At 38.4% G+C, this 27034-nt stretch overlaps 2 protein-coding genes and 1 pseudogene across 3 annotated transcripts in view; 1 reads left to right on the top strand and 2 right to left on the bottom strand.

Annotated features, from left to right (window-relative positions):
- rk (rickets) overlaps positions 1-27034 on the bottom strand; it is a 667150-nt gene that overhangs the window by 423459 nt on the left and 216657 nt on the right. The window lies entirely within an intron of this gene.
- LOC137239138 (acetylcholine receptor subunit alpha-type acr-16-like) overlaps positions 1-27034 on the top strand; it is a 283317-nt gene that overhangs the window by 92586 nt on the left and 163697 nt on the right. The gene's annotated exons all lie outside the window — the stretch shown is intronic.
- LOC137241452 (non-canonical poly(A) RNA polymerase protein Trf4-1-like) lies at positions 23125-24832 on the bottom strand (annotated as a pseudogene).

Below are 27034 nucleotides of genomic sequence, written 5' to 3' on the forward strand. Positions count from 1 at the left end.
ATGATGGAACATAAGTATGAATGTATGTGAGTGTGTATTTATGTATGTATGTATATATTGCGCATACCCTTAATTGTATTGTACATTATATAAGTGCGAGTATATCAGTATCACTATCATTCAAAAGTTCAAAACTAATAAATATAAAAAACCGATATGTACAAGGCTCGTAATTGTACTAATTCAATTAATCTATCAGCTTATCCTACATTAGGCTTGATAGAATAAAGAAGGCTGATTCCGCAATTTTTCCGTTGGTTGCAGAAATCATTTATTGTGGATTAGTCCGCGCAAAAGTTGAACAAATTGAACAAAGCAAGATCAAATTTTTCTCCTTAAAAACGTTAACTCACTTTCTTCGCTGATTTTTGTTTACGTTTTCTGTACACTTATTTGGTTTGGGAGCACAATAGAAAGATGCAAGCCGAATTGCTGTATGCGCAATATGTGAAATGTTCAGAAAAAATCTAGAGCAGAATTCTCATAAAGGAGCTGATATGAAATATATAGTAAGTTTTGCGTGGTTTTGAAAGGACCTCACTGAGTAAAATATTTTCTCCAATCTTCTCTTTAATACTTTTTTCATTTACTTCTTCTATGAAAAATCACTTATAAAATTTAAAAACAAAATGTCAAACTATTGCAATTTTTTTTTTGTTTGAGTCTTAATCTTTCACTAAAGCTGCAAATAGGATTCCTTCAAGAATATACCTGTGTAATTTGATAACTTTTATTAAGTAAAAGCATTTTGAAACAGCCAGCCCCCGAAATCAAGTTATCGCTAAGCTAAAAATGAAATGCGCAGAAAAGTATGCAACATTCAGTAAAATATGGTCATAAGCAACAAGAATACTAAATGCTGCATACTTTTTTGCGCACTTGATTTCGATTAGTGATTTTAGTCGATGGAGTTTTAGCGTAGCGAAAGCTGGAATTTGGAGATGCAATTAAATACTATAATTGCAATCATCAAATTTGCAATCATTCTGAACTTTACTTGTTATTACTGCAAAATTGTAACTACTGAAGGCAAATAGCTGTTAAAAAAATGTATTCATTGTATCACTTTTGGTACCGTATTTATTAAAATACAATTAACAAAAAAAAAAAAGATTTTTTTTTGAGATTGGCTGCAATAAGAGTTTCCATCAAGGCTTTTAACTGAGATAGGCTCGCGATTAATGAATGTGGCAGAAATATATTTGCAGTCACATACTAACAAATGAATAACGATTGTAATTTTTATACAATCCATGGTTGTAAATAAAATTACTGTGATTGCAATCAAATTTGATTGCAATAGTTTACAGGTTTGGAAACAGCGTGAACGACTTTAGAAGTTTTCAAGTTATTACAAAGATTATAGCTCTAACCTTGTTCCTCTTTTTTTGAAGCTACCTATTTCGATTTATTTGTAAGTTTGAGTTCTTGTGTTTCTTTTTTCTTTGAATTTAAATTTGCAACAAAGGCATTATGCTAACCATAAACAATGGCAGCTCCTTCAATGCCATAGCCCAATATATTTTCAATAAATATTTAACACAAGTTTGACACAAAAGCATCATCAACCCAACTAACTCAATTAAAAAAGACCTCCCTAATTCGGCTGATACCACAAGCTGAACGAAAAGTCTGAAACTTAATTACTTTACACTAAATGCAACCTTGAAAATCTTGTTTGATTGCTCCCTGATGAGTGATTAAAGCCTGTAGCCCAGTGTATGTGTATGTGTGTGTATTTCCTCTATGTTATTGCATAGCACTTGAATGCATAAACGCAGCGTTTTCAGCACAACTTTTCGAGCTATGTTACCTCATATCGTGCGGGTGGGTAAAGCTGGCAATAAACTGTCAAAAATAATTTTGCAAGAAAAGAGAATTAAGAGCTACACACACATATGCAAGCGCTCCACCAACTGTTGCAATGAGCCATACATATTTATGGATAGATATTCATAAAAACTGTTCCCCTGGTGCGTATCACTTTGAATCATTTAATTGAAATCACTTGGGTGACATCCAATGTTTATATGACGTGTCGAAATTGACAAAAAAGTAATAAAAATGTTATCCAAAAATTGTTGACACAAGGTGTTGTTACATTTAAGACCTTTTGCAATCCACATTTTTTTTCTTTGTATATTCAGTTTGCTTATATATCGCTTTCGAGTCAGCTGTGGTGCTAAGCGCTGGGCAGGCAATGACTGATTTGAACTGCATTTTAAGGTTTCTTAAGTAAAATAAACATCAGAAATTAAGCAAAATACATGTAGCAGCATAGTTGTACGTATGTGTAGGTATTCATCTTGATTCACGTATAAAAAGTTCTTAAGGGTATAGTAAAAAGCTTTCCATTGCAACAGCTGTGACACATGAAAACGACGAAGCCTGACACAATAAAAGCGCAAGTGTGACACCATAAATATATTTTTGTAGGTGAACCGTATTGGCATTGTACATACTTACACACTCAGACATGTGTCTGTATATTATAATTGTAAGCATATGAAAAGTGAAAATTCTCTGCACAGCAACAATTGCCGCGTACACACCAACTCATTTGCAAACTATTCAATGCCGCCTTATGAAAACTAAAATTATAAAGCTTTGTACTAACATAGAAAGGTGCGACTACCTTAGCAGCATCTAAATGAATGTATTTAAAATTTTAAAACTAAAGTTAAACATCAGCCATGCACAGAGCGTGAATGATGCACAAGGACAACGGTACTGCTTGCATTCATGCAACAAAACTTCAACGCTCTTCGCCTTATTTAGCTGACTGACGAAGAGTCATTTTGTCATTTAAATCAAGGTGATATGCTGTTGACATAATGAAGGCATACTTTGCGACTAAACCAAACTCATCTATTATTTAAGTACAAAAACATGCAGAGCAGCGGCAACTCTTGGCTATTGCAGCCACCTGCTGAAATGTTGCAAGGTAAAAGTGTTGCAGCAGAATTAAAAATGCAATAAAAGTGCATTTAAGCATTTGTTGCTGTAGGTAAAAGTTTTAATAGGTTTAGTGGTTTTAATATTTTAAGCCTAAGTAAGCAAGGATTCGTTAATGTGGTGAGCAAATATGAATAAAAAAATCAATTTTTTTTTTTCAACCAAATAAAAAATAACCCTAGTTTCCCAAGCAACTCAGGACCGCGCTCGCAAAGCTTCAGGGCTGTGATCCGTATTTCTCATTTCTTGAGATTGAAAACAGATATGGAGATGTACATTAATATGAGATAAGCAAATTATATGAATTACTAGCAGACCCGGCAGATCTTGTTCTGCCCTAAATTTGGCCTATCTGCATACATTTTAATAAGTTTCTTCCGCCTAACTCTGCCCTCCCCCACCCTCTGCACTTTTTCCTGATCCTTTTATTCACTCCTCCCTCCGTCTTTTTCACTTCATCTATCATATTCCTCTCATTCTATTTCTTTCTCAGTCTTCTTCTCTCTTCTCTCTTCTCTCACGTTCTTCTCATTCTTCTTCATCGCTTATTGACTGTCCCAGATGGTGCTATGTATTTTTGTTCCAGTCGCAGTCCCAGTCCCACTCTGAGTCTCAGTCCCAGTCCTAGTCCCAATCCCAGTCCCAGTCCGTCTCTGGTCTACTTCCCGGAAAAAAGGATCGTGAATACTAATATAGGCAAATTTATATACCAAATTTCAGGCAAATCGAATAGGAATTATGTAAATAGGTATGTGGGTATTATTAATTCATGTCTCTATTTCGGCTTCGCATGCATATTTATCAGTTTTGCCAGGTTGATGCGACTAAATCGAATATCACAATGAAAATTACTTTAGAGCTCTCAGCAACAGCTTTCATTTCATATCCATATACCCACACATTCGGGGGGTATCCGAGTCCACGTTTTGGCCTATATCTTGAGACCCTAGTCACCAAGCTGTATAACATATTACTCTGTACTAAAGCACTCATCAACAGCGTTCACTTGATATCCATATTACCCACATTCTAGGGGTATCTGGGTCCACGTTTTGCATTATATCTCGAGACCCTAGCATCCAGCGTTATAATATATTACTCTGTACTAAAGCACTCATCAACAGCTTTCATTTGTTATACATATTCTATAAACACATTCTGGGGGTACCCGGGTCCACGTTACGGCCTATATCTCGAGACCCTGTACGTCGATCGCAACCAAACCTATGTAGTAACCACCCGCGTGAGGTATACGCAACTTGTGTGAAAGTTTGAACAAAATCGACCGACGCATCTCTTCAAACACCGGCGACCAGCTAACACACATTTAAGCCTTTCTTTTTATATAATAGATTTTTATTTTTCAAACTTCACTATAATATTAGAACGAAATGCAGACATTCGGTGCTTTTGAAATTCGGCTTAAAAATTGCACATGGAACAACTAAAGACTCTCCTGAATTAAAAAAAAAAAATTTTTTAGTACTTCTAAATCGCGGGCCCCCTCAGAAATCCCTTTCCGGGGATAATCCCACCATCCCCCCCTCTCGCCGGGCGTGGTGATGTGCTATACTTGATATAATTCGCTATAATATTTTTTATTGATAAGCACGTTGTTTAATTAAACACCAACCAATTACACCGAAGTATATCCGCACCACCTGTAAATATGAGTGCCGGTGTGTCTACGTAATATTTTATTACTACGTATAAACATATAAAAAAATTTGCAATAAAATAATATTGCGACTATAAACTGAGATATAGCCTATCCTATATTTCAAGTTAGATCAAACTACACACGGGGTGCAAAACAAATTCAAAATCGGTTCAGTAATTTAGGAGTCCATCGCGGACAAAAAATGTGACACGTGATTTTTATATATATATAATAGGAAATAATGAAAAGGGAGAAAAAAAATTTAGAAAAAACAAAGGGAACGATCAAAATAAATTTTTATACTGAATGATTGAGTTTTGGTAACGGGATGAAAGGGACAAGCACACCTTTTTATTCAGATTAGTATCTGCCCAACCGAAGCACGAATTTAGTTTAGCATTGAAAGAAGTTGGAATCCAATAGGTACACTAACCATAGAAAGCATAGCTTTTAGTAGCGTAATGAAAGCACAATCACCTACACATACTCATATCCTGCTGACGAAACAAACACATTATCATATTTAGTCCTCGATTTCTGGTTGATACTGCTTTATATTCAAATAAAATTTTCAGCGAACATATGAGAAAAAACAGCGTAAAATAAGTATTCCTGTAATGATCTAATATACTAATAATTTTGTAAATGCAAACTTTTAAGTATTTACTATTGCTGTTGTGTTTTTGGTGTTGTGTGCTTTAAAAGAAATTTTTCGTGCAACTTAATTTCTCAAAACATATGCAGCCCAATTCTAAACAAAAATTCCGTGCGAGTTTTTTGCCTTCTCCCATTCCTCGTATTCTAAATGAAAATTCCTTGTGAGTTTTTTCACTTCTCCCTTTCCTCTTATTCTGAACAATGTTCGAAAAAGCGGAAACCGGTTATGGGTGAAAAGTATGTATTATGAATGTGAGTGAGAGGCAGACTTCTCTGCCATTACTTAGGAGTTTTTTCACTTGTTAAATTAAAGGGAATGCATCAAAATAATTAAAGGAATTTCATTCTTTTAAGAAAGAACACATATTTGTACAAATTTGTGCTAAAATATGTACATTCTACCACAATATTCTTTATTTTAAGTCGAAAAGTATATCATAAGCAACGGGAGAGCTCTTGCTATATTTGATGCAGCCATTCAGAAATTGCGCAAGGATTTTTTAAGAAGGCTTAAATAGATTTTGACATATGAGGAAAGACGAATTCAACTCCACTTGGCCACCAAAAAATTGCTTTGCTGAATGGAAGCAGGCAACTCCGGCGGATTTGTGTTATTCCGCCGTCTTCTTCTTATGCTCTTCTGTTGATCTTACTGTGGCACCAATTCATTACTCATTTCAGTGAATACCACATGAAATGCAATAATGTGCATTGTTTATACCTTATTTCTTAATTTCAAACAAATTGGCAACAATAATTAAACTTAACAATTTTTGAAACAAAATAAGAAATGCGCAACGAAATTTTAATTGACAAAACAGCTAACTAAGAAAATTCGAAATTCCTATTCCCCAATTATTGTTCTCCCTAGGGGAAAAGAATTGGAGGAATTTTTCCGCGGGAATAAAAAAATCCGTGAGAACAAAATTCCGAGGGAATATTTGGAATTGGGCTGATGGTGATTTCAGACGTATGCCTTTTATACACACAGACATATGTATGTACATACATGTAACATTTTGTATGCTTGCTTTAAGAAAATGTCTCAAAATTTAATGGACTCCAATTCTAGTGCATAGAAAATTTTTGTATAAGTGGGTTACTTAATGTTTTTAAAGGATTGCGTTGACTTCAGAAGAACATTCGACTTTTTTATTGATATTTGTGGAAATTTACGGATATGTTTCCAACTAACTCTTTAACAGCTAGTTTTTCGAGTTCAAACGTGTTTTTTTTTGTCTTTTTAATATATGAATAATTAAGGAGCTCCAAATCAAAATACAGTAATTACAATCAAACAAGATCGAGAAAGTTAAGAAAATATAATCAAAAAATATGTCTTGGTGCAAATAAATTTTTTTGTTTTTTATAGGAATTTTAAGTAGATTAGGCCAATTATCCTTAGACTTTTCAGTTGCTATTTTGCATAAATTGGAAAATAGAATATTAATTTAGCAGAATCCGAAAAAAATATATGTGCACCGTTTGTGTTTGGATATGGAACTCCTCAATTAATACATTTAATACCAAAAACGAAAACGTAATATTTTAAAATACGTGGCATGCTATTGTTTCTCTAAGCTTTTACCAACTTATTTTTAGCTTTTTTTATTCCTTCTTTTTATTCCAGTTATCATTATCTTATATGAGGTAATTTTGCCGAAATTGGCTTCCTTCGACAAAAATTATAAAAGAGGAAAAAACAAAAAAAAATGTATCATCAAAACAAGCTGCAATCACTGCAAACGTGATGGTTGTTCCTGCGGAACGCTGCTTACAACTTAGTTGCTACAAAGTAGTTTTTGTTTTTTGAGCAACGTTTGCAAGTTTTAAGCAGAAACTTAATATTCTTGTTTTTATATTTATTTTTTTTAGAAATTTTGCTATTCCGGCAAAAGTTTTTACACGGCTCCTTATAGCTATTGCAATTGTTTACAATAAAATTTTATTTTTATTATTATGACAAAGAAATTTCTAGCGATTTTCAAACAAAAGTTTGAAAGCTGCGGCAATATGGGATCTTTCAAGAATATACACAAAGTATGATGTGCAGGAAATTTTGAAGCTAATAATTTTTTTCCACAAAATTTGAATTTGATGCACGTTCTATGTGGCTCTCTCACTGTATCGCCTGTGTATGGGTAAACATACACATATACATTAGAATATTCACAGTATGCAATAGTGATTTGCTTTTTTCAGTCACAAGATAAAATAAGAAGCTTACTTTAAGGCGCTAAAGCTTGGAGCTTTATTTCTTTTCAGCTTTGCTGCGCCTACGGATATCTCCTCTAACATTGTATGGGCTATGCGTTTGTGTGCGTTTGTATCTTTAATGCATTTTTAATGTTCTATGCTCTTGCTACACTAAATCTATGGTCATAAAGTCAAATCATATTAAATGCCGCGTTTTGACTCGAGAGCGTATGAATATAAAATTTCATTAGGGCTTTGAAGTTGTACAAGTTTGAGCAGAGTTAAATCAATGCAACTTAGAGCTTTAAGTGCAATTTAGTTCAATTAACTTAAATGCTAAGCTGCGCTTAAGATGTGTTAATTGAAATTTAACTTGTATAGACGGCGACAAGGAAAACGTGTGCTAAACATTTCCGCTGTACTATCAAATACGCGCTAAGACAAATGTGCAAGCATTTAAACTTTTTGCATTATAAAAACTTTTAGCTTATTATTTCCGCTTGTGTTTCAGCTATCTAATGCTAAAAAAATTTGACACTGAGTTGACGCTAACTTTGGCTTTGACATTTTTAGTCATTTCATTGTTTCGCGTATTTTATTTTGGTCTTATTTTTATTGTTGGTGTATAACATGACACCACAAACATAACACACTGATACCACAAAGTAGTTGGTGTTGTTATTGTACATTGCTAATGCAAGCGCTCTTACAAAGTCATGTCATGGCAATGTCAGCTCAAAATGTCAACATGCACTTTCCGAATTTGAAAAGAAAAATGCTTTGTTAGTTAGCGCTTTCTTTGCCAGCCACGTGCCACTTTTATTTCTACTTACACGTTCGGTCATGCAAAAAATATGTAAATTTCACACATTAGTCTTCATATGGACATATACAAGTATGTATTTGTATATGCATGTGGTATTCTACTACTTACTTCAATAAAAGTTGGCGCTAGAGTGCTTGTCACCTGTCACTTGTCAGTTCAAATGGCGTTGCATCATTTTAGGCGCGCATTGTCATTGGCATTGTCACTAAGTAGCTTTTGTTGAATATTTTCTAAAAATTTTTAAAACTACAAAAAATTTTCTACACATTTTTAGTCGTTTTTGACAAAGTTTGAAAAAAAAAAATTGTAATCAATCATGAATAATTGCCTTAAGATAGCTTAAGTATGTGTACTACCGATTCCTTCACTTCATTTATTCAATTCAATTTGCTTTGAGTCGCCATCAGATGCTCAATATAAATATAACTTGAAGCCATTAATGCAAATGCCTCAGTTTTTAATTATATAATTGCTTTTGCATATTTAAAACAGCTTAAGTTAAAACTTTGCTTGATTTGAATGAGTCCTTGAGTTGTATTCCCTAGGACATCACAATCACTAAGCATTTAGTTGTGTAGGTACCTAACGTAATAAAAATTCGTTATGGCAATTTAAAAAATTAAAACAAACAAAAATATTCAAAGTAGATAAAAATATTGACTTTGCAAATTTAATTTGTAAATTAATTTAAATAGTTTCTTCCTAAGAAAAAATCGATGGTGCCAAGTACTCCTGAAGTTCGATGCGTAAACATACAGGTATTTTTCTAAAAAGCGAATATATTTCCGAAACAAGCCGACAACTTTTAGGTAATAAAATGCTAGCACTCCGATTAATTCTGTATAACTTATCAATAGCTTTTCCATAAATAATCGAAAACTTTAGGATAATAACCCGATAACTTTTCAATAACACCTCGATAACTTTCTGTTAACAAATCGATATTTTTTCGATAAATAATCTACAACTTTTCGATAAATAATCCATAACTTTTTGATAACCAATCGATAACTTTGTAAAATTATTGATAACCTCATATATCGATAGTAAATTTATAAAACTTTGGTAACAAATCGGTAACTCATCTATACTTCGGCGATAACACACATAGAACAAATCGATAACTTATCGATAATGAGCTTGGTCTGAAGTTGCTATACCTTTGCATACGAATCCGACCTCTACTTGCGCGCATTAGCTGTAAAAATATTGGCGCTTCACATCCTCGAGGGGTAATACATTGATTCAAGAAAATAAAGTAACTTAAAGAAGCCATCAAAATTAAAAAATTATATTGTCGCTCTCTTCAAATACTATCTCTTATTGAAAACAAGGTGAAAGGCTCTTCTTCTGCATGTGACTCAATTGCAGTTTTGGACGGAGGGATTTTGGGCTGCTTTCAGAACACAAGTCGAAGATCTCAAAGATCGCCAAAACACGATCTTCATTGAGATAACGTCGTGGTCGCAAATATTATTCAAAGATATCTAGCAAACGAATTGTATACGAGGCATTGTATTTTTTTGATTGTAATTACTTTAAGCCCACCTCAAGTATATATATGCATAGAAAGAAATAGCATAAAACAGATTAGTACCAAACAATCCACCTCGTTCGTATTTGTGCTTATGTTTGAGTAATAAAAAATCAATAAACGGTCATGCTCGCTTAATAGTTTATTTCGCGATGATCGTCAGTTTTGTTATGAGTGGATAGAATAATTTTTCAAGGGATTGTAAATAAAAATTTAAGAGTTTTGTAGCTCTTCATACTACTGAGTATTGCGTTGAAAGACTCAGTAATAAAATATAGAGCTAAAGATATTTGTACTTCAATAAATAATGCCTCCAATAATCACTCGTAAAAAGCGTTTAGAAAATTTCAAGTTCCACAAGAGCGTGCGCAGGAGATGGTTTGGTGCTTTGCACTTTCTCCACTTTTGGAATCTTTGATTTGATTGCTTACCTTAACAAACTGAGGTGGCTACATTTTTGCTAATTTTTGCACTGTAACAAATCTTTGTTCAATATATATTTCCTCTAATAAATATAGTACTGATACGATAATCTCTTACATTCCCATATAGGGACTTTGAATCTGGGGAAATAAATATAATAATGTAATTATGATAAATTTAAACTACGAAAGTAATACAGCGGCATACAAAAAAATAGCTGTGGCCACTTTTTTTTAAAGCTTTACAAATTTTTTATTTTGATATTTTTGGTAAAAACTTCCATGAATTTTTTAATTTGTAATTGTTCAAACCAATCTGGATAATGCTCCCGAAAATACTCTAGAAAATTTTAAGCAAATTTTTATCTTTTTATTTGCAGTTCTGTAATTTTTTTTGAGTATTTGAGTATGCAGTTTTGTATCCCCATAAATTTTAGTTTTGCAAAGCACAAATTCTATTTATTTCAAAATTTGCTTTGATTTTCGAGTACTGTTTTCTGAATGGTGTTTCTTCCACATGAAAATAACTGCTTACCCAAAAAAAACGAATTTGAAAAAGCCAGATAAAAAGCTCGAGACTTTCGTATAACTTTCTCGATTTTCAGAATTTTTTCGAAAACGGTTTCGAAATTGGTCTCAAAGTCTCAATTACGTAATTGGAGCTCCCAAACAAAAGGTACCAATTTTTCGTAAAATTTTTCGAGATTTTGAATTATTATGCAAGCGAATGAAAATCTTAGTTCCTAGTTACTTATTTCCTAGAAGTCTTTCTCAAAATATAGAAAATATAAAAGATTTTAACTGAAGAAATTTTATAAAAATTGGAGTTACTATTTTTCTATTCGCTGCTGTGTATTTTTATTTATCTCTCATTGAATCCAAATATTATTTTTCAAAACATTATTTTTAAAGGCAAGTAAAAATTATTTAATTATTTACAAACTGAGGAAAAATTAATAATTTCGTCCTGTCAGAAGTAAATTTTATTTATGTGCATGTTTACTACCACAAGTGTGAAGAGTCAACATTTTCAAAGAGTTTTTCTTTTAGTTTGTTTATTTGGTTGTCAGCAGTGCACAATTTTGCTACTAATTCCCCGATTCTAGTGTGGTAACAACATTCTTCACCATGGTAACGATATCATGTGGCTACTTTTACACCCTTTTGGTATTCTACCCGCGAAAGTAGCCGGATAATTTTTTACTCACAAAAGTCGGTGGTTACTTCGAAATAACCACACAACAGCTGCTGTTTAGAAAAAGGCAAAACTGAAAAATAAAGAATTGTAAGCGCAAATAAGCAAAGATTATAGTATAAAAGTTTTGCCTCATGCTATACATATTTGTTCACATTATGTACTCTCACAGAATAAATTACAATATACCTATGTAGAAACTTATCATGCATAATATGCATATACACATCGTCCCGTTTATTCGTTAATCTCGTATCTAAAAGTGAGACATTTTCGGTAAAGAGAACACGTTTACCACACCATGTTTTCATTTGGGACCAAAATTCATCATAAAAAAGGACCTAATTTTTGTTTTATTTTATTAGTTCCATATAAAATTTTACTAAACATAGTGAAGACTTTCCTTTAATTCAAGCTGAACAAACAAATATATGTGCATGCAACCAAAAATGGTACTATATTTTGACATAGGATAAGTCTATCACTTTCTCCAACCAAACGTTGTGAACCTAGTTTTGGTCACAAAGCTCTTGGTACTAGCATTTTTTTTATTTATCTTATGTTGATTGCAATGAAATAAAATGTATAGTGCAATTAGGTTTTAGTAAGAAACGGTTCAAAATTTGCATTCTGGTGTTGCCGAACTATGTATGTGGAAAACTCAGTAAATCGTAAAGGAAACTAAGCAATTTTGTTAGTGCTATTTTTATATATGCTTACTTTTTCCCTTAAAGTTTAAACTTCATATCAGATCCTAGATTCAGTAAGTGTGAGTTTTGATCCCAGGCCTCAGGGGTTCTGCTAGCACCTACGGGAATAATTTTGTAAAAAACATATCTTCCGAAATCAAATTTCTTTTTAATTTGCTTCCTTCTGTTTTCGAGTTAAAATATTTCTTGTGCCAAGATACTTAGTTTTCAACTACCTTGCGTGGCTTAACACCACAATAGTCCTGGAATTCATTGAACTCATTGAGCTGGGTGAGAAAGATTTAAATATCAACGTGTCAAACGAGAAGTAATGCATAGAATTTCTTTTTATAAGTTTTGAAAGTGTTAGGCTAACGGCAGAGTGCTCGCTATAAGCTATGCTAGGCGAGAAGCAATTTTTATTTTCATATATTTTACATAGTGTTGTATAGCCGATCGAAATATCTAGCCGTTATTAATATTATTATAAAACAAGAGTTTTTTTGATTAGTCGGTTATTTCATCAACAATTAACGACAATGTGTTTGCCAACACTTTTCTTTTTAATGCCTGGCATAAATTATATCCTAGGTGAAATGTCATTGTTCTGGTACATTTTATGGACTGAGCAATTTTTTATGGTGAGAATTACATGGAAGTAAATTCAAAATTATATGGGGGCTAACGAAAGTGTGGCGAATTTTTGGGCAATATTGTGAATTTTTACCTGAGTGAAAAAGAAAGAAACGTACCAATCGTGCCTACTGCCTAAAAAGGACCAAAATTTAAGAAACGGGATCAGCGGGCCAAGACCATTTTTGGTCCAAATGGACCAAAGTGGCAACCGTGAAAGCGAAGAAAACAAACTACCTTTCAAATTTCTCCACAGACACTGGTGAGTTTTTCGGTGATGACAGCGTTACCACTTTGTCCAGAATCGCGGATAAAGAACTGGTAACGATATTCGGTTACATAATGTTCTGGGTACTATTTTACCGGTAACGCTCAGAATCGGGGCGTAAACAGACAACAAAAGTGCCAGATATTTACGACTCTTAAGCATTGGCATTGAATTAAGAAAATTTGTTGTTTTATTGCTTCATTGTATGAATACTTTAATAGGCAATTTTATTTTAAATTCAACTAAATATTAGCATACATCTTGTTAATGCCACTTTCACCGTAAGGAGCCCCCTCCGTTTGTATGTATCAAAGTAATTACCGCACAACATGTTAACCCAATTCAAATGTTCTGTACGATTTGCGTTAACTTCACATTTCCAGCAGCAGTTTTATGGAGTCAGAAAAACCAAACAAATCGCAGTGCAATAACAGTAACTGCACTAACAATTGTCACAGCAGTATTCAATGGTTTTTGCGGTTAAATTTAAGTGTAGTTAAGCCAACTAATGCAGTTGCAAAGCTTTTATCTGGCATCCCTAGCAAATTAGAGCGAACAAGCTATTTCAGTTACGTAAGCAATTAAAATTCAAATTGAAGTTAGGTATTAAAATTTTATAGTCTGTTTACTTGTCAGTTGAAATTGTTGTTTTTTTGTTTGTATGCATTTTATTACTCGAGTTTAGAAGATTTTCACCTTGGCTCCAATTTTTATTTCGGCATAAACAATACGGCAACATCTTTTGCGGCACAGATTAGTAGTGCTCGTTCTTTAGTGACTACATTGGCAGGCTCAGCTTGATTAAAATATAACGGCAATTGTTTTCCTTACACGCTGAGTTTTTGAGCTGTTTAGGCCCGACGCCTAAACTCTCATTAATTTGCGCCACCCTAATAGCACCATATTATCGACGCCTAATTCGCCCACCTGCATGTATATGTGTACATAGGTAGGGTTATGTTGTCCGTACACATATACATGCATGCCGGTACAACTATGTGGGGAAGCTTCCCCTTAAAACCTGAGACTTTTTCCGCGGTTCAACGGTTGTCCTCGACAAGGCAACCGTCTACTTTTTCCAGCGATCGTTGAGCGAACCAGAGCTAACACTGTCCGAGGAGCCCCGCCACATTTTATTACAAAGGAACCAACGCCAATACACTGATACAGTCCACGTCCAATAAATTTAACTCTTCATACGCATTTCTTGGTGATATTTTTGGATCATCTTGGTAATACGCGCCAAATTAAGCGAACATTCATACACTGCAGAGGTGATACCAGTTTTTTCTTTCGTGGTAATACTCAACATTTTTATTGGTGATATACACGCTTGGTGGTACACTCCTGGTGCAAGTTATCGTGGTTGTATTTTTTAATTTCTGGTGGCATTACACATCTAGGCAATTTACCCCAGCAACACCACAACAGACACTACTTCACGCAGCAGCAACGTAAGTTTATATATTTCTTGCCACATTTTTTTGGTTAAAAACCATCAAAAAATATATATTCCAAGTGCCAAACGCGTAGTGACTGTGATTAACCGCGAAAAGTGTGAACAATTTATTAGTGTCGAAAAATAAAATTAAGTGCAAACGCGGCTCATTAACGTTGTCTTAAATTCCTTGTGACTATCTGGTCTGTCCCCCCACCAGCGGTAAGGCTCTCCAGACACAGCACAGGGAAGAGGTACACATAACCTCACCTCCATATAAAAAATTCTCACGCCATTTCGATTGTGGCAATTTTACATTCTTCCTTTGTTTCACTTTAATTTGCACTAATTCGATAAATTTTTGTCACACAGTCGCTTTTCGCACAAGAATTTTATAAAATTTTTTACACTTTTCGTCGAGTTTTTATATCAACGCGCGCACGTATTTTTATAATAAAATTGAACGCTCAAGTGGCGAGTGGCCCCCCTTTGCTTCGCACAATACGCATTGGAGTTGCTCCCCCCTGCTCCCTGTCTTACGGCACAAAATAATCTGCAAATAAATTAATACACACACCGATACATACATACATATAATTTTACGTGCGGGTGGCGAGGAAGCCACATTGTTGTGTTTTACTTTTACCGTGGGAAAACCAGACGAATCGGCCAAGTCTGACCCTTATAATTTAATAGCCAGATCAATATATACATATATATAATTTGCGTGCGGTTGGCGAGTAGGTTACACCATTGCCTATTCTTCCCTTGAAAAAAAAAAAATATCAGACGAGTCGGCCAAGTCTGAAATAAATAAATAAAAGCGATCTTTTAAAACATTGTCTCCATTTCTTGTTAAAAGGATTAATTTGTTTTTAGTTTGATAGGGATAATTTGTTGAGAAAATGGAAAATTATATCCGATCAGCTGAGTTAATCTCAGAGTTTGAACAGCAGTACAGCCTTATTCCAGAGGAAATCATAATAAGCACACTCTTGCGATACAGCAAGAAGAGTTGCGCGCCTTATGGAAGAAGGTTAAGTCTGTGTTTGACTCACTGATGGGATCAGAAGATGTCGACGCAAATGATGTGTTGGCCATCCGGAAAAAACATATGTCTACCTACGCAATATATATGCGATGCTTATCCACAATATCTGCCGAGGCAGAGAAATTTAAAAAAGTAGAGAATAGTGCTATCTCTGAGCAAGCACCCCCAGCTGCACCTCGCGGGCATAAGATCCGCCTCCCACCTTGCGACACGGAGATTTTCAAAGGTGACTATTTATCATGGCCAACCTTTCGTGACCTGTTTACTGCTATATACATAAATAATTCCGACTTACAGGGGGTGGAGAAATTGTTCCATCTGAACAACAAAACACAGGGCGAGGCCAAAGATATTGTAAAAAAATGCCCTCTAACAAATGATGGGTTCGATATGGCCTGGAAAAACCTCTGCGAAAGATATGAAAACAAGCGTATATTAGTCAACACGCAATTACAAATTCTTTTTAATTTAAAGAAGGTAGAGAGTGAGTGTGGGAGCGCGTTAAAGAAATTACATAGCGATATAAACAATTGTCTATCGTCCCTCAAGTGTCACAAAATCGACACATCCAATTGGGATGCAATACAAACATATTTGTGTTCGACAAAGTTACCGGAAAGTACCCTGGCTCTATGGGAACAAAGCATAGACCATAAAATGGACATATCTAAATGGGAAGATATGGACAAATTTCTATCAAATAGGTTTCAGACACTGGAAACAGTGTCTAGCTTCACCGGAACTAACGCCCAAAAGGGACAAAAGCCAGCGAATACTCGGCATACAACCGAAACCCCCATAAAAAGACTTGGTGCCTTCCAAACGAAGGTATCAAAAGCTACCTCAAAATCAACATCAAGGGTTTTTTGCAAAATGTGCAAAGCTGAACACAGGTTACGGAATTGTCCCCGATTCTGTGATCTGACCCCAGTGGAGAGAATCAACTTCATCAAATCCACGGGGGGATGCCTGAACTGTTTATCCCCAGGACACACAGTGACGAGGTGCACCAGTTCGTACAACTGCGCCAAATGCCACTCTCGTCACCACACGCTCCTGCATGCGGATACAGTTCAGCAAACTACGAGGCGCAATCCATTTAAAGACGCGGATAATATCCCGTCAACTTCAGCACAAGCACAAAGGAGACAGGAATCGGGGCAACCAAATACTTCTGCGAACCAGAATGTAAATTCCTGTCATGCTAATTCCAGCACAGGCGTGCTATTAGGAACTGCTCGCGTACACATTCATTATAATGGTACCGACTTCTCCGCGCGGGCACTAATTGATTCAGGGTCTGAATGCTCTTTCATGACAGAACGACTAAAACGCAGAATCAATTTGCCGACAAGGAAAATGCATGCCCAAGTCTCAGGCATCACCAACGCAGTATCTGCTCAAGTGAAAGAGGCATCCACCATCGAGCTACGTTCACCAGTGGACCCATGCTTTAGCTTGACTACTCCTGTTCTAATTTTAGCCAAACTAACTGGGAATATGCCATCCTGCCATATCGAAACAATGACTATGCAGGCATTCCCAGACTTAGTTTTGGCAGACAAGAGGTTCTACGTCAATGAAGATGTAGACCTCATACTTGGTGGAGACATATATCCCCAAATTATACTAAGCGGTCTAAAAAAGAATGTACTAAATACACTTCTGGCCCAAGAGACAGTGTTCGGTTGGATACTAACCGGTCGTATTGAAGCGCCGAATCCAACAAAGAACATAGTGTCGTTTTACAACGAAGTCGCGCTGGACAACCAACTAAAAGCATTCTGGGAGTTAGAAAATTTGCCAAAAGGCAAAAGCATTAATGCAGATGACGCATATTGCGAACAGCTGTATAAAGAAACAACAAGAAGAAACAAAGATGGGAGGTATGTAGTATCCCTCCCATTCAAGCAAGGCTACTCAGAAGAGTTGAGTTTAGGAGGATCCCTTAAGCGCGCATTCTCACAATATTATCGAAACGAGTCCCGGTTAATAAAAAATCCGGACTTAGGGAAAGAATATATTAGGGTACTCTCAGAATACGAGACGCTTGGACATATGGAAAAAATCAGCAGTGTCGTCGCGGCAGATGAAACAAATAATTACTTTCTGCCACACCACGCCGTTGTTAAAGCAGAAAGTATAACGACGAAAGTCCGAGTCGTTTTCAATGCCTCAAGCCCGACGGCTAATGGCACCAGCCTAAACGACATTCTCCTCCCTGGTCCAATACTACAAGCAGATCTCCCAATTCTTATTCTACGTTGGAGACTCTATCGATATGTCTTTAATAGCGATATAGAGAAAATGTATAGGCAAATTTGGATGGATGCCAACCATACCAAATTTCAGAGGATTGTTTTCCGAAAGGACAGTAGTAAACCAATAGGCCTCTACGAGTTAAAGACTGTGACGTTCGGGGTTAACTGCGCTCCATACCTGGCCATCAGAACGCTTCTACAGCTAGCTGACGATGTGGAACATTCCCATCCAACAGCATCGAGCATCCTGCGAGAATGCATGTATGTAGACGACGTATTAGCGGGAGGACACACCATCGCATCGACCATTAAGGCAAGGGATGAAATACGACAGGTACTACAGTCAGCTGGTTTTCCACTTCGGAAATGGACATCAAACTCGGAGGCAGTTCTAAAAGACATCCCGAAAACTGATCGACTAAGCGAAGACTTTCTGGCGTTCGAAGACACCAGCACCGTGAAGGCATTGGGCATAAGATGGAACGCCCACTCCGATCTCTTTTATTTTAAAGCAGGACCACTGGAGGATCAAGAAAAACTAACTAAGCGAGAAATATTGTCAGCCATCGCCAAGCTGTTCGACCCATTAGGGTGGCTCGCCCCAATTGTCATAGTGGCGAAAATATTAATGCAGAATATTTGGTTAGAAGGCACCGGATGGGATGAGCCTGTCTCACCAAATACATTAGAACGGTGGAAAACCTTCACCCAACACTATGGCGAAATAGATAACATACGGATACCGCGGTGGGTAAATTTTTCCCCGGAAGGCGAAATAGAAATCCACGGTTTCTGTGACGCTTCCGAGAAAGCATATGCTGCAGCGATATATATGCGCGTAAAAAGAGACGATCAGGTTTTCATACACTTACTCTTAGCAAAAACCAGAGTAGCTCCAGTGAAAACCATCTCGCTACCACGTTTAGAACTCTGCGGCGCCGTGCTTCTCGCAGAAATGATGGAATCCATATTCCGAAATATTCATTTGGGACCAGTAAAAGTTCACCTCTGGACGGATTCAACCATCGTACTCGCATGGATACGCAAGCCGCCCTGTACTTGGTCAACCTTCGTCGCACATCGAATCACCAAGATCCTCGATATGGTCGGTAATAAGGACTGGCTTCACGTTGACTCGGAATCTAACCCAGCGGACTTAGGGAGCAGAGGACTACTAGCGTCAGATTTGGTCAACAATTCGTTGTGGTGGCAGGGTCCTTCTTGGCTACAAGAAGACAATTCTCACTGGCCAGCACAAGATGCCGATTACAACACGTCCGTTGAGGAAAAGAGGGCACAATCATATGCCACGACAAGGGTAGATCATACAGATATTCTTGAACGATTTTCAGATTTGCCACGAGCTTTGAAAGTCTTATCTTATGTTAGGAGATTCTATAAAAGAACGCATCCTAAAACCAAAGCAGTGTTCCAAGAAAAGTCGTGCATAATCTCAGCCGATGAGATTAAGGCAACGACTCAAGCATTAATACGAGTCTGCCAGAAACAATTTTACGGTACCGAATATTTAAAATTAAAGAATAGGGAACCTATTGATCGGAAGAGTGAAATCCTGTCACTCAACCCATACATCGACAAAGACGACATTATCAGAACAGGAGGGCGTCTAGGGGCTTCAAAAGACATGTCATTCAACGAGCGGCATCCGATCATCTTGCCTTACAATTGCAGGCTGTCTCACCTTGCAGTCGTGATGATTCATCATGATTCCCTTCATGGCGAGAACCAGCTCATGCTCCGCCTTATTCGAACCCAGTATTGGATTCCGAAGGTCAAGACAATGATCAGAGCCATCATCCACAATTGCAAAACCTGCATTATTCACAGGAAGCAGGCGCAGTCCCAACTTATGGGTACCCTTCCCTGCGAACGCACCACTTTTACCCGCGCGTTCACCAATACCGGGGTAGATTACGCGGGGCCTTTCGACATCAAAAGCTACCGCGGTAGGGGATGTCGACTGTCCAAAGGCTACGTATGCCTATTTGTTTGTTTCTCCACTAAGGCCATCCACCTAGAGGCCACTAGTGACCTGAGCACCCCATGCTTCCTCGCAGCCTTTTCGCGTTTTATCGCGAGAAGAGGATGTCCAAAAAACATTTACTCCGACAATGGTACGAACTTTGTCGGATCTTCCCGATCTCTACGATCGGAATTCAAAGCCTTCCTGGCAGAAAGCCGAGACAAAACAGTCTCCAAGTATAGCCATCAAGCATTAACTTGGCATTTTATTCCCGCCGGCGCTCCGCATATGGGCGGCCTGTGTGAAGCGGGAGTGAAGAGCTTCAAAAGCCACTTCAAAAAGGTCGCTTCGCTCCATAAATATACCATGGAGGAGTTCCAAACCCTTTTATGCCGGATCGAGGCATGCCTAAATTCACGGCCTCTCAGTCCGGCGTCCAATGACCCAACGGACCTGGAGCCACTAACCCCAGGACATTTCCTCACCGGCAGCCATCTTCTGGCGCCGCCAGAACCGGATGCGAACGAAAGCCCTGCCTCCATGCTAAATAGATGGCAGAAGCTCAAGGCCCTCCATCAAACCTTCTGCCGGCGATGGAAAACCGAATATTTATCCGAACTCCAAAAACGAGTGAAGTGGAAGCATCCCAAGGAAAATCTAAAAGTGGGAGATCTCGCTGTCCTCAAAGAGGACAATTTATCCCCCAACGAATAGAGGTTAGGTAGAGTCGTCAACGTACACCCCGGCGAAGATAACCGAGTACGTGTTGTCGACCTCAGAACCGAGAAGGGTCAAGTCAGACGACCTTTGGTCAAACTGATCCTTCTTCCCACGGAGACAGACTGTGAGAGAACCACGTGCTCCTCTTAACAATCCCTCCGTTCTTCCACATACCTCCTTTCAGAAAAATCAAAAAAACTCACCCTCGTCTTCACATTTTCCAAAAGTCAACCCCAGCTCTCGTTCACCCGATACGAGGCCAACCAATAACCTAACGCAGATACTCTATCTGCCACAGAACCTAAAGGGACTCAGCCCATTCTATTCTTAAGCTTACAAAGCAAACCCCAGAAAACCACAACACTATTTCCCCCGACTACCTACAATTAGAGGCCCACGGTTAGTGATAGCATCGAAAATATATTAAGGAACCCACATCTTCGTGTCTCTCTATCCCTAAGCTTGTGTTTCTCCCGAGCCATATATTATCATCAACCCCCGGTCTCGTGAGGGTGCGAGTCTACCGGAGGGAAACCTAAAGCGTACTACGCGATGGCAATGGGGAAAGGGAGCGCGGGACATAAAGACGCGTTCAACCACGCGCCGTGATGCCCCGCTATCCCTAAGCTTGCGTCGCTCCCGAGGCCCTAATTATAATCAACCACCCCGGTCTCGTGAGGGTGCGAGTCTACCGGAGGGCGATCCTACATCTTATTTTTTCTTTTCTTTTCTCACCCCCGGTCTCGTACCGAGTCTGCCGGAGGGGGAATCCTACGCCTAGCTACTTGTGGGCAATGGGGAAAGGGAGCTAGAGACACGAGGACGCATGGGAGCTTACCAAAAGCTCGCAAAACAAAAAGCAAAACTGAGGCTTCATAATAATACTAACCGGGGGCCCCTTGCAAAAAACCACCCCAAATTCACTCGCCCCAAGCGAGGACCCCAGAAACCAGCCCATTCACTCGTTATCCCATAACGAGGCCATCATAAAAGCCTACCGCAGAAGGGCGAACCGATCTGCCACAGAATCTAAGGGCTTTCGGCCTTTTGTAGATTTAAATTTCCCACAGTCACTCGCTTCCCCCAGCGAGGATACCAGAACCCTAATACAGACCCACGGTCTACCCCAGAAAGCAGATGCACTCAGCCAAAGGCATGAGGCCAACAAAAGTTTTTGTCCAAGGGATAGGGACAGCCATATTTAAATATGTATTCATATCCCTTTACAAAAAATGATAACAATAATAAACTTATAAATGCCAACAGGTTTAGGAATAGAGTCTTAAATTTCTGGTCAATGTTTTGTGAATCGATAAAGAGTCATGTGGGTTTGAACATTCTCGAGCCGGAACATTCACCTCTCGAACGCTTCCATGAATACTTGACGGACAAGAACTTTCCGAAATTTCAGACTAAAAGGGTGAATACTCCCTGTGTAGCAGGACAGCACAAAAGCTTGGAATCTAAAGTTCTAAGACGAATTGGCAACATACTGCATTTTTTGATAAAAGTCCAACGCGCGGCATTTTCTAAACAATTTCTGAAAGAGTGACCAACCCAACCTGACCTTATCAATCACGAAATGTTCAGTAGAAACCGAATCATTTCCCCGCAACATATTGGCACTGGCAAAACCATTATCACTACTACTAGACTCTTAGATTCTTCCCGCTTACTGGATTACGAATGGGAATTTCAAAACCCCAATCAAAAACGGAATCGTTTCGTAATTTCACATAAGTAAAAAAAAAAAAAAAAAAATTTGGAAGTGGGAAAAGGTTCCCTAACCTTGAGCAGTATCCGGCACCCCTTACCACTGGTGGGGGGAAGTGCCGGACTTACAAAAGGTCGTTGAAAGCGGGAGGGCATCCCACCGGGTGGATGCTCCCCTTACCTCGAACAGTATCTGATACCCCTTACCTCTGGTGGGGGGAAGTGTCAGACTTGAGCGAAGCCCTAACTAACAAAACCAAACACATCACGCAGTATCTGCCACCCCTTACCACTGGTGGGGGGAAGTAGCAGACTGACGCAACGTTTTCCCTACCTGACGCAATCTCAACGTCAAAAAATAGTCTTCAGTATTCTTCTAAACCAGCCCATGTATTCCTTTCAATAAAACCTTTAACAACACCCCATATCGACTTTTTACCTTTGACTTGATCATGCACTGACAGCATTGTATGATCATCAACAGTTCTTACAAGGCAATAGTGCATTTAGACATTGAAACTATCGGCATATGGAATGCCAGCATTAACACTAGTTACACCTATGGAATACAATTCACCCGTTTCACGCATCTCTTGGTTTTCAGTCACCTTAGACACTTTGGGTCCCACGGAAACCAATAATTGCACAGTTAAATAAATAGTACGTGTCTTCTTGCCTTCATTATTGGTTAACCAATCGTTGAAAGACATATTTTCAGTTTTCCGCGCTGCATGAAATTCCAAAAAGAATATCGATTTTGAAAAAAAAAAAAAAATCATGCGAAATAGCGTATCGACATTAATTGGAAGTATTGTCTGTTCTAATTGACGGCCTTCATGTGTTGATGAGCATTCAGCTGTCACAATAAATGGAACAATGTATCGCAAGTGAAAGCACTACGCACATTCGCGCGTACTAAATCTCACACAGAACAAAATACCAATTTTTTCTGTTGATGCTGTTGCTGTTGTAATGCTGGATGCATATGCTGATGCTGTTGCAATGGGGGTGTGATAACGCCAGGTGGTAGTATAGACGGAATGAACTTAACGGCACTGGTATTTCTGGGCGTACTCGGTACAATAAGATGCTCAAAATGTTCACGTATCCACTCACGGTAGTCAATTACATCATCGGTTACCCGTATTATTCGTCCTAGGATGGTACGCTCAGCGCAATTACTACCGTATTCGTTGAGTGGACTCACAGCATTCGCCAACAACATATATGCATATTCAAATGCTTGTTTTACCTGTCATGCACCATAGGAGCTACGTCCAATATCATTACCCGGCGTCAGTGGATCTTCCATACATAATAATGATGGACGATGTCCGTCAATCATTTCACGTTGCAGGTCTTCTTTTGGTAAATAACGTCCGCCATTTTTTATCGAAATGACAATTTTCATATAATTGAACTTACGCCCATAAAATTCAAAAAAAAAAAAAAAACTCCAACAACAGTACACCTAAATTGGCCTTATCATGGTCTATTTGATGCGGATGTAATTGTAGGAAACTTATACACATTAATATTAATGAGTAAGAGGAAATGCCACCGGTAGGAACTTCATTGAGATCACGCTGTAACAAAAATTGCTTCAGCACGAGCACCAGTTTCGCTAACACTGGATAATCTTGTTTAAATTTCTTAACTAGTTCGGCCGAGTGTACACCCGATTGCATATTAAAGGATATATCTACTCTTACTTGCGATTCACGATCTGTGAGCTTTATGATGGGCACAGACGCTTTGTCAAGTACGCGCACTGAATGTGGTTCGGCAATTCCGCGCGCAATCAGTGCTGTTTCGAGAGTTCGCAGTGGGGCCTTTTCCCATAGTCCTAACACAACTAAATCAATATCCGATGTGGGCAGAAATAGGCCCGTACGAAATGAGCCAAATATTTCCACAATCGATTTCGGTCAGATTGAGTGTACCACCGCTTCTAGGTGCTGTACCACTTCATTGCGTATAGCATGCTCGGTGGGCGTGGGCAATACATAATTATAAAATTGTTCGATTTCCTGATGTAAACCAACAATTCCGCGTCCATATTCAAAACTTGGCACTCGCCAGGGGCAACCTTTGTACTTTACTACTAATTTATCCATATATCTGCTGAGGTTAAATGTGCTTACCTTATTATCTACCATACGTCCAATTTTCCTACGTGATGGATTATAATAACTTGGACGATCGTGAGATGGCATTTTTGTATTGATTGTTGTATCACCTACACCACCACCACCAACTGGTGTTGTTGCAGCTGTTGTAATATAGTCGTTGTTTGGTGTTGAATCAATTGAGTTGTTGCTGGGTGTATTACCACTACTATTTGTGCCACTACTACCGTTATTATTATTATTATTATGATTGTATATTGAATTTCGCAATCCTACGTTACCAACCTGCTGTAGAAGTAAGTGTAGAGAATCCCGATCGCGTGCACTTAAAGATGCGCCGTTTAATTTACTATTACCACCACTATGTAATTGTTGTAATTGTTGACTTTGTTGTTCTAACAATTGGCTCATATCATGCGCTGTGGTCTCCCAAATTTTACACCATGTGCGTAATGCTGGAACCTCCTGTTCCTCTTGAAACCAGCCAACAAAAGGATCCATTCAAAACAGTCTTCCTTCTCACAGAACAGAAATCGTATTGGCGCGCAATCCAACCAAAGATTTCGCGTCGTCGTCCACTTGCGAAAGATTGCGCGTGAAAAACACCTATTATTTTATTAGTAGATGTGTGAGTACCATTCTGGGTAAGGAAATTGTAGTATCATCGCAGTTTGCCAGTGAACCACCCAATTTGTAGCTGTGAACCTGAAATGAAATAAAAGAATACAAAATTAGGAAAATTTATAAAAATATAAAAAGGGAACGATACTAGTATACTTACCCAGCACATTTTTTCTTCATAAAGAAAATTCATTCAAAAATGTCGGTATACTCATTTCCATGAATGAATGACATTTTTGAATGAACGAATCAAGGTTGCCACTCGATGACATTTGCTTGTGTCTTTCCTTACGCCGTGAACACATTGCGCGCGACCCCATGGGATCACAAAGCGGATCCGCGGGATCCAACAACTAGAGTGTTAGGACCCGAACAACCACTCGAGACCGAAATGATTTTCGACTTTATTTGCATGGTTTTCTTTGTTGACGGGTTAGTGAAGAATCAAAATGTCAAGCATAAACAAAATATGTCCCGAGACATGTTCAGGATAGAAACTGTTTTTGTGTTTTTTTTTTGAAGTTCTGACACAGTTTCGTCAGTCCTTTTAGCCTGGAACCCAAAAAGTCCTACGCGGACCAGGGAGGTGCCCGACACACCGTACCAACCGCCATGGTTCGGGACACACAAAAAAAAAAAACCAAACAACCAAAAAAAAAAGGAAAAAACATTGTCCATTCACCGTCCAACAATTACCATTTATTTGTTCAAAATTACATTCACACACCACCAAAGCCAGAAACCGACTTTATCCCGCTTACTGCGAGCTATGCTTTCACTGGCGATGCAACCCCAGCGAGGAAGCCGAGGGGTATCGCCTCCCGCAGCTGCACTTATAGGGTGCGAAACCCATGTGGAGGTTGAGGTGGGCCTTCAATGTCGTAAAGCAGCTGAGCGTGTGCCCACACACCCGGCACACAAATTCCTGGCCGCCCGCGGAGTCTGCGCGCACCCAAAGGACCCCCTCATAACCCCGATAAAAGCGGGTGTACCACGAGGGTCCCTCGTCATAACACCGCACCTTCGAGATTATACGGTTGTAGTTTCGTGGCACATTCAAGAATGTGACGCGAAGATTGGGACGAATTTCGAACGATGCCCTGAAACGAAAAGGAAAGAGAGTGGTATAATTATATTATGGAAGATGATCCCATAACCAAAAAAAAGGGACTACAACCCACATACTCACATGCTTTTTCTCCTTGGGTGAAACTTGCCACTTCGCTTGTCACGCTATAAATGCCGGTTATGTGCACAGACTCAGCGAGTATAACAACACAAATATACGATGCTGCCAGACAAACAGCAGCAAATGAGTAACATCAAAAGCGCTGATCACATGAACAGCGGTCGACGACAAGCCGAATTTCACAAAACAAAATACCAAAAAAAAAAATGATTCCTTCTACAAATTTTTCTCTTCGTCCAAAACGAAGATTTATTTCTTTATTTTTTCTTTACATATCACACAATTTGCTGTTCAAACATTTTTTTTGTGGCGGGCAGAAAAGTTGTCGGTTTTTTAGCACCAACAATACAAATAACAATGACTCGCAAGATCGCACATGATACACTCTCTACCCGGTTCGGTACCAAAATGTGAGTACCAAGCAACTTAAATGTCAATTTTTCTGTAGCACTAGTATGCCTGACGAGCTGAAGCGCTACCGGATGACACAAAATTAAACAGAATAAGGCACTAATGACCCAGGCACATAACGTGCGGGGAAAGAAGCAACGCACATAACGTACGCGAGATGAATATATTCTCGTAGGCGTTTAGACATGTTTTCACCCTACTCACGCGCGAAATTTCAAAAGCGCCGATAATAGAATTGGGGCTTACTCGCCACCAAAAGCGTGACACAGTCATAACAACTCAACGAGTTTCCTTTATTTTCTTCCATACTCTCAATAGAATGACTCGTTACGCTTCGCTAAGAAGGAGGACTGAGCGCCAGGCCGCTCGTTACCCAAAGCCGTGCCACTTATGCGACGCGAAACACCCAATCAGGTCATGCCCAATCTACCGCGCGAAGTCGCCGCTGCAACGACTGCGCGAAATTATAAAGGCCAAGTACT

This window comes from Eurosta solidaginis, chromosome 2 (genome assembly GCF_040869045.1).
Source record: "Eurosta solidaginis isolate ZX-2024a chromosome 2, ASM4086904v1, whole genome shotgun sequence".
NCBI lineage: Eukaryota > Metazoa > Arthropoda > Insecta > Diptera > Tephritidae > Eurosta > Eurosta solidaginis.